This window comes from Protopterus annectens, chromosome 5.part1, assembly GCF_019279795.1.
Source record: "Protopterus annectens isolate FY-2018-M chromosome 5.part1, PAN1.0, whole genome shotgun sequence".
NCBI lineage: Eukaryota > Metazoa > Chordata > Ceratodontiformes > Protopteridae > Protopterus > Protopterus annectens.
This window is the reverse complement of record NC_056736.1, coordinates 335,376,060-335,390,884: the sequence shown is the minus strand read 5'-3', so window position 1 is coordinate 335,390,884 and position 14,825 is coordinate 335,376,060. Positions and strand designations below refer to the sequence as shown.

The 14,825-nt window shown below is 43.2% G+C and overlaps 1 protein-coding gene across 1 annotated transcript in view; it reads left to right on the top strand.

The window, feature by feature from the left end:
* LRRC51 (leucine rich repeat containing 51) overlaps window positions 1–14,825 on the top strand; it is a 369,001-nt gene that overhangs the window by 151,910 nt on the left and 202,266 nt on the right. The gene's annotated exons all lie outside the window — the stretch shown is intronic.

Sequence of the window (14,825 nt, the reverse complement as noted above, 5' to 3'; positions counted from 1 at the left end):
GTCTGCCTCGATGCCTCCAGTCTCGACCCCTCTGGTTTCGGAGCCGAGGACTGGGGCATCGAGAGGCGGGTCACCTTCATCGGCTCCACTGATTTTGGAGCTGATGAGGGTTGCCGGCTCAGACACTTCCCCTTCGGCGCCGAAGCCCTCCTCGGCACCGAGGGAAATTGTTTTGCTGTCTCCCTCGGAACTGATAGTAGTCGAATCCATTCGGAGCTGGTCCCCTAGTCCTATGGAGCCGATGGAGAAGTCGGTTCGGACCCGATCGGTGTCATCTAGATCCTCCAAGATGTCTGATTCGGACATCGACAGGGTGCTCCTAAGACTTTTCCAGTCTCCGGTGTTCCAAAAGTTAGTCTCGGCTCCAGCCCATTCGGCTTCAGAGCCGATGGCCCACTCTGTTGTTATGGTTCCTCCTCCAACAGCCTCGGCACCATTGGAGCCGGTGCTGGTGGAGCCGATGGAGGTTTTCGGGTCGGGCCCGACCCTTACTCCAACCCCGGCTCTCGAGTCGGAGTTCGGTACGCGGACTTCCTCTGTCGGCCCCGGGGGGGACGCTTCGGGACTGATGTTTTCGGTCCCAAGCCTTCCTCTCGGTGCGTCGGCTGTGGGGGTACCGTCTACCATTGTGGCCACGGAGGTGAGACCTTCCCAGGATTCTGGTGGTCCCGCCTTCAGGGCCATGAGGAGTGCGTTAGCCAAATCTTCTTTGGCTACCTCCACGGTCTCCCCAGCACCTTCCCTGCATACTGAGACTGGGTCTTTGGCAGTCCCCCTGTCCTTAGACAGCGGAGCCCCGGGGCCTGAGGTTACCCACACTGGGGGTTCCCCCCCTCCTGGAGGTCCCTCTGAAGCTTCTTCGGAGGAACCCCCCAGGAAAAGATCGTGCAAGAGGAAGCACGTTGACTCCCCCGATGAGTCTCTCACATCAGACACTGATCTTGATGATGCAGAGGGGTCCCCTAAGTCGTCCTCAGATGATGTCTCCTTTGCAGACATCCTGGAAGCCCTTAAACAACGAGGCTGGCAATCCAAACCCCCTTCTGCTGATGAGTCGGTGTTCCTTAAGGCCTTCGGGGCTCAGCCCTCCGCCTCTTGGGTGTCTCCGCCCTTCGACGAGCTCCTAGATTTGATCTGTCGAAGGGCGTGGGAACACCCAGACTCTGTGGAACCGGTGCCTGCTCGTCCAAATAAGTTCCTGTCAGCACCCCCAGAAAAGGAGTTTTTGACGAAAGGTGTGGCTGTAGATGTCTTGGTGGTGGCATCTGCTACCCAGCAAGATGTAGCAAAGGCTTCAACGTCCGTCCATCCTCCTAATAAGGAGTCTAGGAGCATGGATCAGTACGGTAAGCGCACCTTAAGTTCAGCGGCCTTTAATTTAAGGTCCCTGAACTATCTAACGCACTTTACCAGATTTCAGAGGGATCTGATTAAGGAACTTTCAGATACCCTCTTGGGTAACCTGCCTGAGCAGCTGGCCCAGACAGTTGGCTCTCAGCTGGCTACGCTGTCGTCCATATCAAACTCGTCCATGAGGCTCATTTCTTATGCGGCCGAAGGGGCGAGTAGAGCGGTGGGTACAGGCATTGCTCTACGGAGGCAAGTCTGGCTCCGCCTGTGTCATTTTGCGGAGGCCTTTAAGTCTTCCTTTGCCGATGCCCCCTTTGATGGGTCCTCTTTGTTTGGACCCAAGGTAAAGGACACATTGACCCGCTGCGAGCAAGAAGGTAAGACTTTGACTGCCGTAGGGGCACGATTTTCCACTCCCTTTCGGCCTTACCCCAAGGCTAAAAGAGGAGGGAAAATGTGGTTCCGTAGATCTCAGAAGTCTTACCCCTCACAGCAGGACGATCCTCCTTCTAGAGGCAGGGGAGGGGTAAAGTCTTCGGGATGATGCCGTCCCAGAGGCGGCAGAGGCCCCGCAACACTGGAGACCGCGAGTCCTTTGTGGCTCTTCAGCCTTTCACAGTCCCTGAGGGATTGCCCGACTGTGCAGCTCCAGAGCCAGTCGGGGTCGTTTTTCGAGGCACCTAAAAGCCTGGGAAGGTATCACTCAGGACCGATGGGTGCTTCAATTATCGCCGGAGGTTACGCCATCCCATTTTCTCACTCCCCACCTCAGTCCAAAAATCCCGGACCCGCCACCCAGTCAGCGGAAATTGCAGCCTCAGAAGTTTCAAAGCTGCTGCAAAAAGGAGTCATCCAACCGGTCCCCGCAGACCAGATCGGATTAGGGACTTACTCAAGATTCTTTTTGGTGCCAAAAAAGACCGGGGACTTGAGGCCCATTTTGGATCTCAGCATTCTAAACCGTTCAGTCAAAAAGTCCAAGTTCCGAATGGTCACACTACAATCCATTCTCCCACTGCTGGAGAAGGGTGTTTGGATGTGCTCCATAGATCTCAAGGACGCTTATTACCATATCATGGTACATCAAGCGTCCAGGAGACATCTGCGCTTCAGCCTAGGAGGCAGTCATTTTCAGTTCCGCGCGCTGCCCTTTGGTCTCACCACAGCCCCCAGGGTGTTCACCAAATGTTTGGCGGTCGTGACTGCTCACCTGAGAAGTCTAGGATTCCAGGTGTTTCTGTATCTAGACGACTGGCTCCTAACTGCCACCTTCAAGCATCTACTATTGCGGAGCCTACAAGCCATGATATCACTGGGCACTTCCCTTGGAATCACCTTCAATTGGCCAAAGTCTGTGTTGCTGCCATCTCAACGCATAAGATTCATCGGAGTAGAGATAGACTCAAACCGAATGCGAGTCTATCTACCTACAGAAAGGATACAAACCATACAGGCTCAAGTTCGAGCCTTACTTCCCAGATCCAAAGCCCCAGCCAGAATGGTCCTGCAGCTATTGGGATCTATGTCCGCCATGGTTCTTCTAGTTCTCCTAGCAAGGTTGCACATGAGAATTCTCCAGTGGCTTCTTTCAACTCAGTGGTCCTTTCAGGATCTCCCTCTCAGTCACCTCATATGGATCACGGAAACCTGCAAACGGGACCTTCGCTGGTGGCTGCTGCCCTCCAATCTGGATCAGGGACGACCCTTTGTTCCACCTCCTACTGTGGCCACTTTGACTACGGACGCCTCCCAGATGGGGTGGGGGGGCATTCCCTGAGCAGGTCAGTCCAAGGCAAATGGCATTCGGAAGAGACCCTACTTCATATCAACATCTTAGAAATGAGGGCGGTGCTTCTGTCCCTACAAGCCCTTCACGATTACCTCCCTCAGGGCGTAATTGCCGTTCACTCCGACAACATGTCAGTTGTCTGGTACCTGAACAAGCAGGGAGGGACCAGATCCTACCCCCTTTGCAGAGAGGCCATGAGAGTTTGGGAATGGGCAGTGTCGACCAAACGTTTTCTAGTGGCGACTCATATCCCGGGCAAGTCCAATGTGATAGCCGACAGACTAAGCAGAACTATCCTCTCTCCACACGAGTGGTCTCTGAACATCACGGTTGCAAATCAGATTTTCAGCAAATGGGGTATTCCTTGTTGCGACCTCTTCGCAACTCCGCTGAATGCGAAGTGCAAAAAGTTCTTCTCCCTCACCCCGGCTCCGGGGGAGAGCCCTATGGACGCATTAGCCCATCTGTGGCCCACCGGTTTGCTATATGCTTTTCCCCCAGTTCCTCTCCTTCCCAGAGTGATCCAAAAGGCGTCTCACTTGGGGAGCAAAATTATCTTAGTTGCTCCTTACTGGCCTCGTCAGGTATGGTTCCCCTATCTTCGGAAATATGCACTGGAAGGTCCATGGTTCCTGGATCAGATCCCAGACCTATTGGTTCATCAGTCGGGACTACTCCACCAGTCCCTACACACCTTAAAATTGACAGCTTGGCTCCTCCTCTTCCGACTATAGTCAGGAATCATACCTTAGATCCAGAAGTTGTACACATTTTATCTTCGGCCCACAAGTCTGCTACTAAGAAATTGTATTCTAGCAAATGGAAGAGATTTGCTATTTGGGCTCAACTCCGGGGTCTGGATCCTATCACTATTCCCGTATCAGAAGTACTGAAATTTCTAACTTCCCTTTTCAATCAAGGCTCTTCAGTCTCTACCATCAAGGTTCAATTGGCAGCTATTTCCAATTTTCACGAATCTATAAACCCACCTTTAATGAGCAACAGATTGTGTAAGACCTTCTTGAAAGGTGCTGCGCTTTTACGACCTCCGATTTCTCATCCTGCTCCTCCATGGGATCTCGATGTAGTGTTACGTGCTTTAACTTCCTCCCCCTTCGAACCGGCAGCAACATGTGAGTTAAAATTTCTATCGTGGAAAACTGCCTTTCTGGTGGCGATTACTTCTGCCAGAAGGGTTTCAGAGCTTCAAGCTTTGTCTGTAAAACCTCCGTACTTGGTTTTTCACAAAGATAGAGTATCTGTCCACAGGCAATTGCGTTTTTATTTAGATAGGACCATACAAATGAGGAAAACAGATCAATTGTTTGTATCCTTTTCGGATAATAAATTGGGCAAAGCCATCACAAAGGTCACTGTTGCCAAATGGATCAAGTACTGTATTACTCAAGCTTATTCCTCTTCTAATAAAGAGCTTACGACCTCTGTCAAAGCTCATTCTACAAGAGCTATGGCTACTTCAATAGCATTCCATTCTAAGCTTGCCATTAGTGACATTTGTGCTGCGGCTACGTGGTCCTCCCCGCACACTTTCATTTCTCACTACAAATTGGATGTGGCATCTAGAGGACGAGCTTCATTTGGTTCCACAGTGCTCAGGAGTGTTTTCCAGTGAGCCACCCAGGATTTAGGTGCTAGGGACGCTGTCCCATCAGTACTGAATGTAGGCGAGATAGGATCACATAACATCTTTTAGTTATGTACTTACCATAACTTTAGATGTTTGGGATCCATCTCGCCACATTCAATAACCACCCTCCTTCCCCTTCCTTGGAGATCAGAGGATATCAGAAGGTCCGAATTCTGTTGTTTCATCTTGAAACATCTGGCAATGTTATATAAACAAGTTGTGTATGTGTGCATGAATGCGGACAAACGAGATCTGGGGGATTAGTGGTGGTGCATCCTGGGATAAGAAATAGCTCAGCCAATAAGAGGCTTCGCTCTATAGCATAGCGTGCCGAGTCGGAGCCGAGGGATCGGCTCCGAGCCCATCAGTACTGAATGTAGGCGAGATGGATCCCAAACATCTAAAGTTATGGTAAGTACATAACTAAAAGTTCAGACTGCTAGTTAAGTGTTCTGTCAAACTGACAGTATGACAGTTCTGAAATGATGCCTCCCTATTTGCAAATAGGAAAATAACATTATTATTGGTTATTAGAGAAATACAATGTCATCTGTTCTTATAATACCAGAGTGTTATATCTTAATAATATTGTTTCAATGACAGTACCTTAAAATAGCAGCCAAAAGCATTACCTGTTCAGTCTCAATCCTTTGGAAATAGCTCAGTCCAGGAACCCCATGTTCCCAATCTCTCTCTCTCAAAAAAAAAGTTACACATTATCCCTGTGCACAAAGGAGGAAATTCAACAGGCATCACAAACTTTAGACCTGTAGCAGTCTTATCCCCACTCCCAAAATACATGAAAAATATATTCAAAAACAATTGTTAAACCTTCTCCTGCAGGAAGAACTCCTATCCCCCACACAACATGGCTTCCATCCTTCCCATAGTACTAACACTCCACTTTTAACCTATATAGATGCTGTAAATAAAGCTAGAAATAAAGTCAAATTAGTCTCCTCTATATTTCTAGACCTGTCTAAAGCCTTTGACACAGTTTGTCACAGAAAACTTCTATTTCTAATGTCCTCATTAAGTCTCTCTCAGCCCACCCTTCTATGTTTCAAAAGCTACCTATCCAATAGTTATCAGTCAGTAAAATGGCACTTCACCCTCTCTCCTTAACTCCCAGTCACCACTGGTGTACCACAAGGCTCTATCCTTGGTCCCCTCCTCTTTAACATTCTGACTAACAACCTCCACACATCAGGCCTCCCTAATACAGTATGCTGATGACTCCATACACATTTACACATCTGACAACATGGCACACTTCCAAAAAATTATTCAAGAAGCTTTAACAGCCATTAAAACATGGCTTTGTAACTCACAATTCATGGTCAACCCAAGGAAAAAAAAAACTACTTTCTCCCTCCAAATCCTTGTCTCAGGAAAAGCAAAGTTTAAAGTCTTCACTTGATAATACAACCACTGAAGTTACTTCTCCTTGCTAACCTTCAGGCATCACAATAATCAAAACTTGAACAATGTATAACAAAGTTGCTAAATCTGCATCAAATACTTCTTTCAAATCCACTACTGTATAACACTAAAAAGCCTAAATTAATTAGAATTACCCCATCAACTAACATACACAACTTCTTACCACCTATAAAATTATCCAGCATCCATCTGCTTCTCCAGCATTAAATAATATTCTACACAACTATGTTTCCAGTCAGTCAGAAACTCCTGTCTCTTCACAAACCTATCACATTTGCTGGATATTGTCTGTACTTGTACCATCCAACACATTTGTCAAAACCATTCTAAAAAAGCTTCCTAGACAAAAGCTGGCTCTGTACTTGCTCAACACTAGGATAAACCGTATCCCTAAATATAAATTAGTACCTATTTATACCTTAGATCTCTTTACTCTCCCTTTTTCACTCACTTCCTTACTTCTAAAAGTTTTTCTCTAAATGTGCCATAAGCCTGTTTTTCTCTCACTTCATATTGCAATTCCTGTTTGTAATTTACTAACTTACTTTTAATTTCTCTATGAACTGGCCTAAATTTCTCTAAATATTAAAAAAATTGTCATATAACATATATATATTCTTAGCCAGTGTTTCGTAATATGTCTGATTTCATATAATTCTTTAAACTGTAGATTTTTTTTGTATTTCTGAAGATTGTACAATTATTGTTCTTAAATGTTTCGTAATACTTTGGAGCTTTTTTCTGCCTGGGCCTCTGCTGTAAATGGGCTCCTACCCATTTGGATTTTCCTGGTAATCAAACGTCAATAAATAAATACATAAAAATAAATATCTTAAAACCTCAAGATGGTATACTCTGTACTTTTCTATATTTTTAAGTATGCTTTAAGAGATAAACTACAGTATAACTAAATATAATTTAAGCATTGTAGATACTCACTACAATAGGTCAAAATTCATTCTGCAGAAATAGCCAAAGGTTTTGACAAGCAGTACCGCTGATCTCCAGTGTTAATGTACCTTGTTGGTGTATTGCACTATTACATGGCTTACTTACAAAGTGATATTCTCTACAGGACATCAGAATGATGGTATATACTGTGACAATAGGTGGTACTGCCAGCTATGCCAAGAGAAGTAGGTCAGTGGATATGTAACATATGCCAACACAGCTAGCTGGAATTTAGTAAAGAATTATATGTTATTTGAATACCAAACTGATTTGTATAGATGCTTGTATTGAAAATGTATTTGCAAAGTTAATTGTGTTAAAAATGTATCAACAATGTGCCCTGCTGGAAAGAAAAGAAATGTACATGTATTACTGTAATGGAATTAAATGTATATGTTTTAACAGAGGCTACTGGAAGAGAAGAGGTTAATCACAATCCAGCTGCAGCAAACTTTGAAAAATAGCTGAAATTAAATTAGACCATAAAGATTGTATCTTACAGTTCTGGTTGCAGCCAGAGACACAATATCTGGGAAACCAAGTATTAGGAAGCATTCTTTGTTGTCTCTAGGAGGGAGCTAATTGCTACCCTGGAAGGCTAGAGGCTTGAAATTGTTTTATGGCTTCCAGGAGCTGCAGCAGATCTGAGCAAATCTCTATATGTGTGTACGATAATATATAGGTGCTAAAACCTTGGCAGCTTCTAGAGTTGGTGATAGTGTGAGAAACGGCGTGAGATGACCAGATGTGATGTCATTCTGTAAGCTATCCCAGAAATAATATTTAGATATTACATTGAGAAGTGTCTCAGTCAAACTGGGCAATCTGTCTCTTGGATCCTGACAAAGAAGGAAGACCACTCACCTACTTCATCTTACCTTGCTCTAGTAAGTGACCAGGGATAGTAATTCTCTAAATCAGTTAGGAAAATATAGTGAGAGTAGTTAAGTATTGTTTTTCTGCCAGTGTTTAAATCTTTCTAGCTGTATTATTTTTAATATTTCCTGTGTCTGAAACTCTGGTGTTTACTGTAAATAGATATTTAGTATTTAGTATATTTAGTATTTTCATGTTCTTTTATTATTTATAATTAAATAAATTTAAACTTCTCATCGTGGCTGGTCCTTTTAGAGGATATTTAAGTTTAAAGAGTACTTATATTTATTTGGTGATAACTCTAGCCACTCCTGAAAGCCTTGCTGTTTGGTCAATATTACCATTGGTATTAGTATTAACTTCACTCAGTATAATTGGATACCCTTTTAAGAACCTTATAGTAATTGACTGGTGGCACTGGATCTACCTTATAGTCTGGGCAAAGCTGGTACAATGGGTAATCTGTGCCAGCCATTCCCAGGTGTGTGTGTGTGTGTGTGTGTGTGTGTGTGTGTGTGTGTGTGTGTGTGTGTGTGTGTGTGCTGTGCTAGTGGGGAGCCTTATTGGGGACCTAGGGAGAGACAGATATAGAGAAACCCAGGCCTTGGGCTGAGTGTGTTCCCTGTGTACTCTTAAGGCAAATTGTGCTTGATGCAGAGAGCTGCATCTGTAAATACTGAGTGTATTCCATTTGTATTCCAAGTGAGCATCCTTCTCCAGTGTCAGTTACTGGCGCAGAGTGGGGATGTTGCATATACATACATATACACACACTATATATATATATATATATATATATATATATATATATATATATATATATATATATATTCCCTTCACAAGCTCGAAGTTTCAAAACTTTGAACTGCAAATGTTCGAGACCATAAGATCGAAGTTTTGAAGCTTTGGAATGTTTTGAATGGAGATCGCCGTACAGGGCGGAATGGGAAATTTACCATTTCCTCACTGTAGTGTGATCTCAGAGTTGGTATATTTATTTAGCAGGTGGTGTGTGTGTGTGTGTGTGTGTGTGTGTGTGTGTGTGTGTGTGTGTGTTTGGGGGGGGCGCAGGGGGGCTTGCCCCCTTGCAAAAACATAAACACATTTTTTAATTTTTTGTCATAAACTTCAATTTTATGGTCTCGACCATTTGCTGTTCAGAGTTTTGAAACTTCGAGCTTGTAAAGTAGAACCATATGTGTGTATGTATATATATATATATATATATATATATATATATATATATATATATATATATATATTATATATTTATATATCTACATTTCATATTTCAGAAAGAGAAACATTATTATTTTTTCAGTTTGTAGCCCGTGCTGATGCTATATAAATTTCTGTGAGAAATGTTCTGAGTAAAATTTTTAACAGATTTACTGGTTTGTTGATGTTTTTCACTACTTAAGGATTTAAGAGGTGTGAATGTATTTGATGCAGTTAATGTTCCTTAAAAAACAGAAAAGGGAATTTCTTAGTAGAAGAAATTCATCTGGACTGACAATAAGGATTTCTGTTGAGTGGACATCAACACTTTATTTACATTGCTTATGGCAGACGAAATGTGCTATCAGTTAGAGCAGGGACTTCAGTCATCATCAAACCCCCTTTTCCCATTTTTATACATTGGGTTAGGGTGTTGTATCCACTGACTCCATCTTTTTGGATTCAGTGCCACTCTTCTGCCTTCTTCAACAGTCATGCCTGACTGCCAGCAGGACTTGTCTCACATAATCCATCCATCTTTTGACTGGATATCCTGATTATCTCTTGCCTTCCTCCTGTCTCTTCCAAATATTCTGCTTTCCTGCAAATGTGACTGAAACACCCTGATCGGGGACTTACAGTCTGATCTGAAAACACAGTCCGTGGAAGACCATACATCTGACATAATGTTATAAAAAGTCACAAGGACTCATTATAAAAATTCTTCTCTCACTGCTACTGCTGTAGTCACCAATTATGTGTTTTATCAAAGTGTGACTATGTACTTTAGACAAAACTGCAGCATGAAGCAAATCCTGGACATATGGAAAAAGAACATTTAAACAACGATGAAGGTACCTCTATAAAGTGTTCACTGCTCCTGTGATGAATATTTATTACTGTTAATATGTTTCAAATATTACATTTCTTTATAAATAAAGGTTTGGTGAACATTTGGTATACTGACTGGGCAACAAATGATTTAGCAGAAATAGTTATGGCAAGTTTTTATTCCCATCAACAAAAATGAGATATGAAGCATGAATATGCCATTTCCCTTTTTCATGAAAATAGTCTCTTTGGTAAATATGAATGTCTGGGTGTAGTTCCAGTCTTATGTACTGTAATGTAGGATAGTTTTACTAGCTTTTGATACTTTGGGTCTTTCTCCAGCCAGTCTGATAGTCTTTAATGACTGCTGTTACTGAAACTGCAGCTATGCAAATGCTTAAAGATCATATGCAACATCTGCACATTGCCTTTAAATGAAAATAGAAACAAATTTTCTTAAAATTATTATTAATGGGAAACTATTGGAAAATTGTTATTGTATAATCATTGGTGAATTTCACTTTTAAAGCCACATGTTATCTTGCTAGGTATTCCTGGTCTTTTCCTTCCTTTATACATAATGACATCATTTGGCATTTTCAGTAGTGAGACCATCTGATCCCCCAACATCAACATTTCTTAATATTTACCAAGCAAATTTTCAGCATCCCATCTATGAGTTCTTACCTTATGCCCTGTGCAGCTGCCTTTGAACTATGTAAAAATGTCATTCTCTAGTCAGTTTGTTAAATGATATATTTGGATAGAATTGCACAAAAGCAATGAGTTGGGGACTTGTAAATGGTATGCTGAACATATGGGGCAGGATTCACGAAGCCTCCGTGAGTTACAAGTCTTACACGGAGGCTGCAGTAAAACGGTGTGACGTCAGCATGCCATGCATATTCATGAGGGCGTGCTGAATCACTCCCAAGGCTAGCACGGTCCGTGTAAGAAAGTAGGGGGCATGTCCGCAGGGCAAGTCCTGCAAATGGACACGCCCCCAGAAGGGGAACAATCCCAAAAATAAACCCCCACGAGAGAGTCCGCGTAAATGTCAACAAACACAACACAACACATGCCCCCACAGACTATAAACATAAAATGTAAAAATGAACATGTTATATATTTTTTTATAAGTTTTAAAGATGTTTGCCCGTAATTGCGCTCGTTTGCGCGGGCGTGCCCATCGCTTAGCCACAGTTAGCAGTCAGTGGAAAAGCATAAAAGATCTAAATATGCAAAGCAAGCCAAGAAGCAATAGCGGAGCAGTAGAGACGTCGGCTGAAGAGGAGGCAGTCACGGTTCGAGCCCCCACAACATCAATTTTTATTTCTAGTGAAATAAACACAAAACAATTCCCTGACATATATGTACATATATAAAATTATATTTTATGTAAAATGTAATGAGATGGGCCATGTATTTTGAAGAGATGTGAGATAATAAAAAAAAAATGTCAGAAGTGCCTATAGCTAAGCTATGCTCTAACAAGCTGAGTATATCTGCCTGTAGATGAGCAGTGGTTTAACAGGTGTAAAATTTGTGCCCGGGGTTGAGCAGTGTTGTAACACACTGAAACTTTGTGCCTGTTGCTGAGCTGAGCGTAATATGCATGCTGACAGCCAAATGATGCGTAAACCAGCGTAACACATTTGTGCGGAGCTGCGCACCACGCCAACAAGATAACCGGCAGGCAATGTTGAGCAAGCTGTATCAAAACTGCCTTTACACACCTCTCCTAGCTTGTAGAGACAGTCAAAAAAAAAAAGCAATGGCCAGGCTCGAACTCAGGATACCATGCACCATAATCAAAGTACTGAACCACTAAACCATGACAGTTGCTCTTAGAAATGCAGCATTAGCATATATATAGGAATGAATGGAAAGAGAAGCATGACAAAGCAGGTTTTGTGAAGCTGATACATTTCCAAAATGGCCAATCACAGATAAGTGCAGGAAAAACGGCATATATAAGCCCCATAGGTGGGAATACACAGCATAACTGATTGTGGAATCGATTTTCAGTCAGGATGGCAGGTGTATGAGAGGGTAGTTGTTTCCGAGCACAGAGGTGGGGCATTGAGGAGTCAAAATAAATGGTTTGGCTCCTCGTCCATGATCATGGGGCCCAACTCATGCAGGGCCAGGTCCTGTGGGGAGCATACAAGGCTGAGGCATGGGACCAGTTGGCACATGATCTCACCAGTGCCACAGGAATACCAAGGACAGGTGAACAGGTCCGTCACCACCATTCGGACCTGAAGAGTCGGAAGCAGTACCGACTGAACCGTTGGATCCAGGAGGCCTGGCAAATGCCCAACACCCTACTACTGAGTAAGTTACATGTAATTATTTATGTAAGAAATTAACCTAGCTGATATTATGGAGATGTGTATTCCAATATTACTTCATTTATATTACAGCTGAAGGTGTCCGTTCCATGAATCTTTGAGCCAATGCTGATAGGCTTGTGCGGTTGCGCCACCAGGCAGGTTAGTAATTCTCTTCCTGTAACTGTTAAAAATATAAGTATGACAGCTTGCAAAAGAGTGCAGTGTAGTCACTTATTAAAAAGTTCAAGTAACAGGTTAAGAAAGATTCTGCTAGTACTGTGTGATTACATAAGTGTGATGCAGCCTGTAATCCAAAAATAAAAATGAAACAAGTCTGAAATAAAGATTTTCCACCTGTAATGTAATAGCCCATAACCTGCAGCAGGCTGTAAATTGCAGCTACACAAGCTGAGTACAACACATGTGTGAAATATATCCCCGTTTAAAATCTGAAACATGACACAAGTGAGACTGTTGGAAAAGATTATTGTAACCAAGTAAAACATGTCAATAAAACCTAGAATTAAGTATCATCCTAACTTGTAAAAATAAAACAAGTGAGAGTGTCAGAAAGAGGTATGAATCCACCAATAAAGTTGTAATAACTCCTGAATAAGTATACTGCAGTCAGTACAGAATGAAATGAATGTGACAGGCACAACCAAAGAGTGAAATGTGTGCAATAAAGTACAGAAGCTGAAATGTCCATCCCACAATTTGGATATGTTGCTGTACCTTTGCAATATGCAGATAGTATGGTTGTATGAAACACCAAACATCCACAGTTGTCTAGAGCCATATAAATCAAATGTAGCAGGATGCTGCAGCTGAACAGAGCCAGATATGAATGTGTATGAATAAAAATGTAATGTATATTAATGTAGCAGTAACATTCCCATCACCAACATGCGTAAGTTTACACATAGGAAACTGTAGTCAGACCTGTAGTGTGTATATATCTGCAGCTAGTAGAAATGTACAGCATATGTATAGGCATTTGAAGTTGTTAATGAAATATTTCTTCACCCTACCCTATAACCACAAATAATCCATTCCACATGAAATGGGTATGTGTATTCACAATTAATTCCCCTGGACATTTGTCCTGTTGGTTCATACATATTTGCATGTACGTTGATGCATGTGCCCTGTTCATATATCCAAACCTGATGGCCTGTTGCCATCAATCAACCCTGCATGTTGTTGGATTGTGTACTGTTGTTCAAATTATGCATGTGTTATGCTTGCTGTTCAATGTCTTGAATTTATGGGTGTTTGGTTAATGGGAATACTAATGCATGCTGTTACAACTAATTGTGAATAGTATTGTTTATTACTAACCCAAACTGTCATAAAATAATGCAAAACATAGGGCGACAGGCAAGGCGGGTTCCAGCGGACCCACCTCTCCCACCTCAGCTGGCGAGTGCACCTGGCACTAGTGCCCAGGCGGATCCTCCTCCGGTGGCCCTGTGCCACCTTCAACTGGACGTGCTGCAGGGGATGGGGCTCATCCCCCCTCTGCAAGCGTGGCTGGAGGAGACAATCCACTCACCCTCCATAGTGTCCGGACTGTGGTGCGTAGGGAGATCAGGCGATCTCTGCTTGAGCCCCTATGCCAGCTTAAGGCACGGGTGGCACAACTCAAGGGCGTGCCTGCTGCCCATCCTACACAGCCCCCAGCAGAGCCCCGTCCTGGGCAGTGAAGGCACAGTGGCAACTGCCCATGGGTGGGGATCTCAGTTCCACTGTTGCCATCTGTGGGCTCATGGGCTCAAGATATCTAAACATCCATCCCGTCAATTGTGTTTCCCCACATGTGTCATACACTACCCTTGCATGCATCTTTTTGTTTTGTCTGTTAAACTCACCTACCTATCTCACCAACTACTCCTACTTCCTGTACCTGACATTCCACTCTCACCTAAAAAAAAGGGCACTTTGTTCCCTCAAAAACATTATGCCCCATACATAGCTGCCCATTTCGCACACATGTCTGCTGGACATGTAAACTGGCAATTACAATTGGCTGTACAACAAATATTGTTGTCCTCACCCCTCTCTCAGGGGTGGAAGGTTTCAAATTTCACACCAAATTATACACATATGCACAGCTGTTGCTGATAAAGAAATGGGCAGCTATGGGCCTATCCTACATCCTTCCTGCAAATCCCGAGCTTGTTTTCCTACTATCCTACCCTCTTTGTGCCCCCTTTTTCACCACTTTCCTATCTCCCCATTTTCTTTTCTTTCAAATAAATTAGCATGGGTGTGCGCGAGAGTAAGCACTTTTAAGCAGTTGTAAGCGGGTGTGCGCTTGTGTGCGCTTAGCTAAGCATGTGTGCGCGAAGCTAAGTGACAGTGTGCATACATGAGCTCCGTG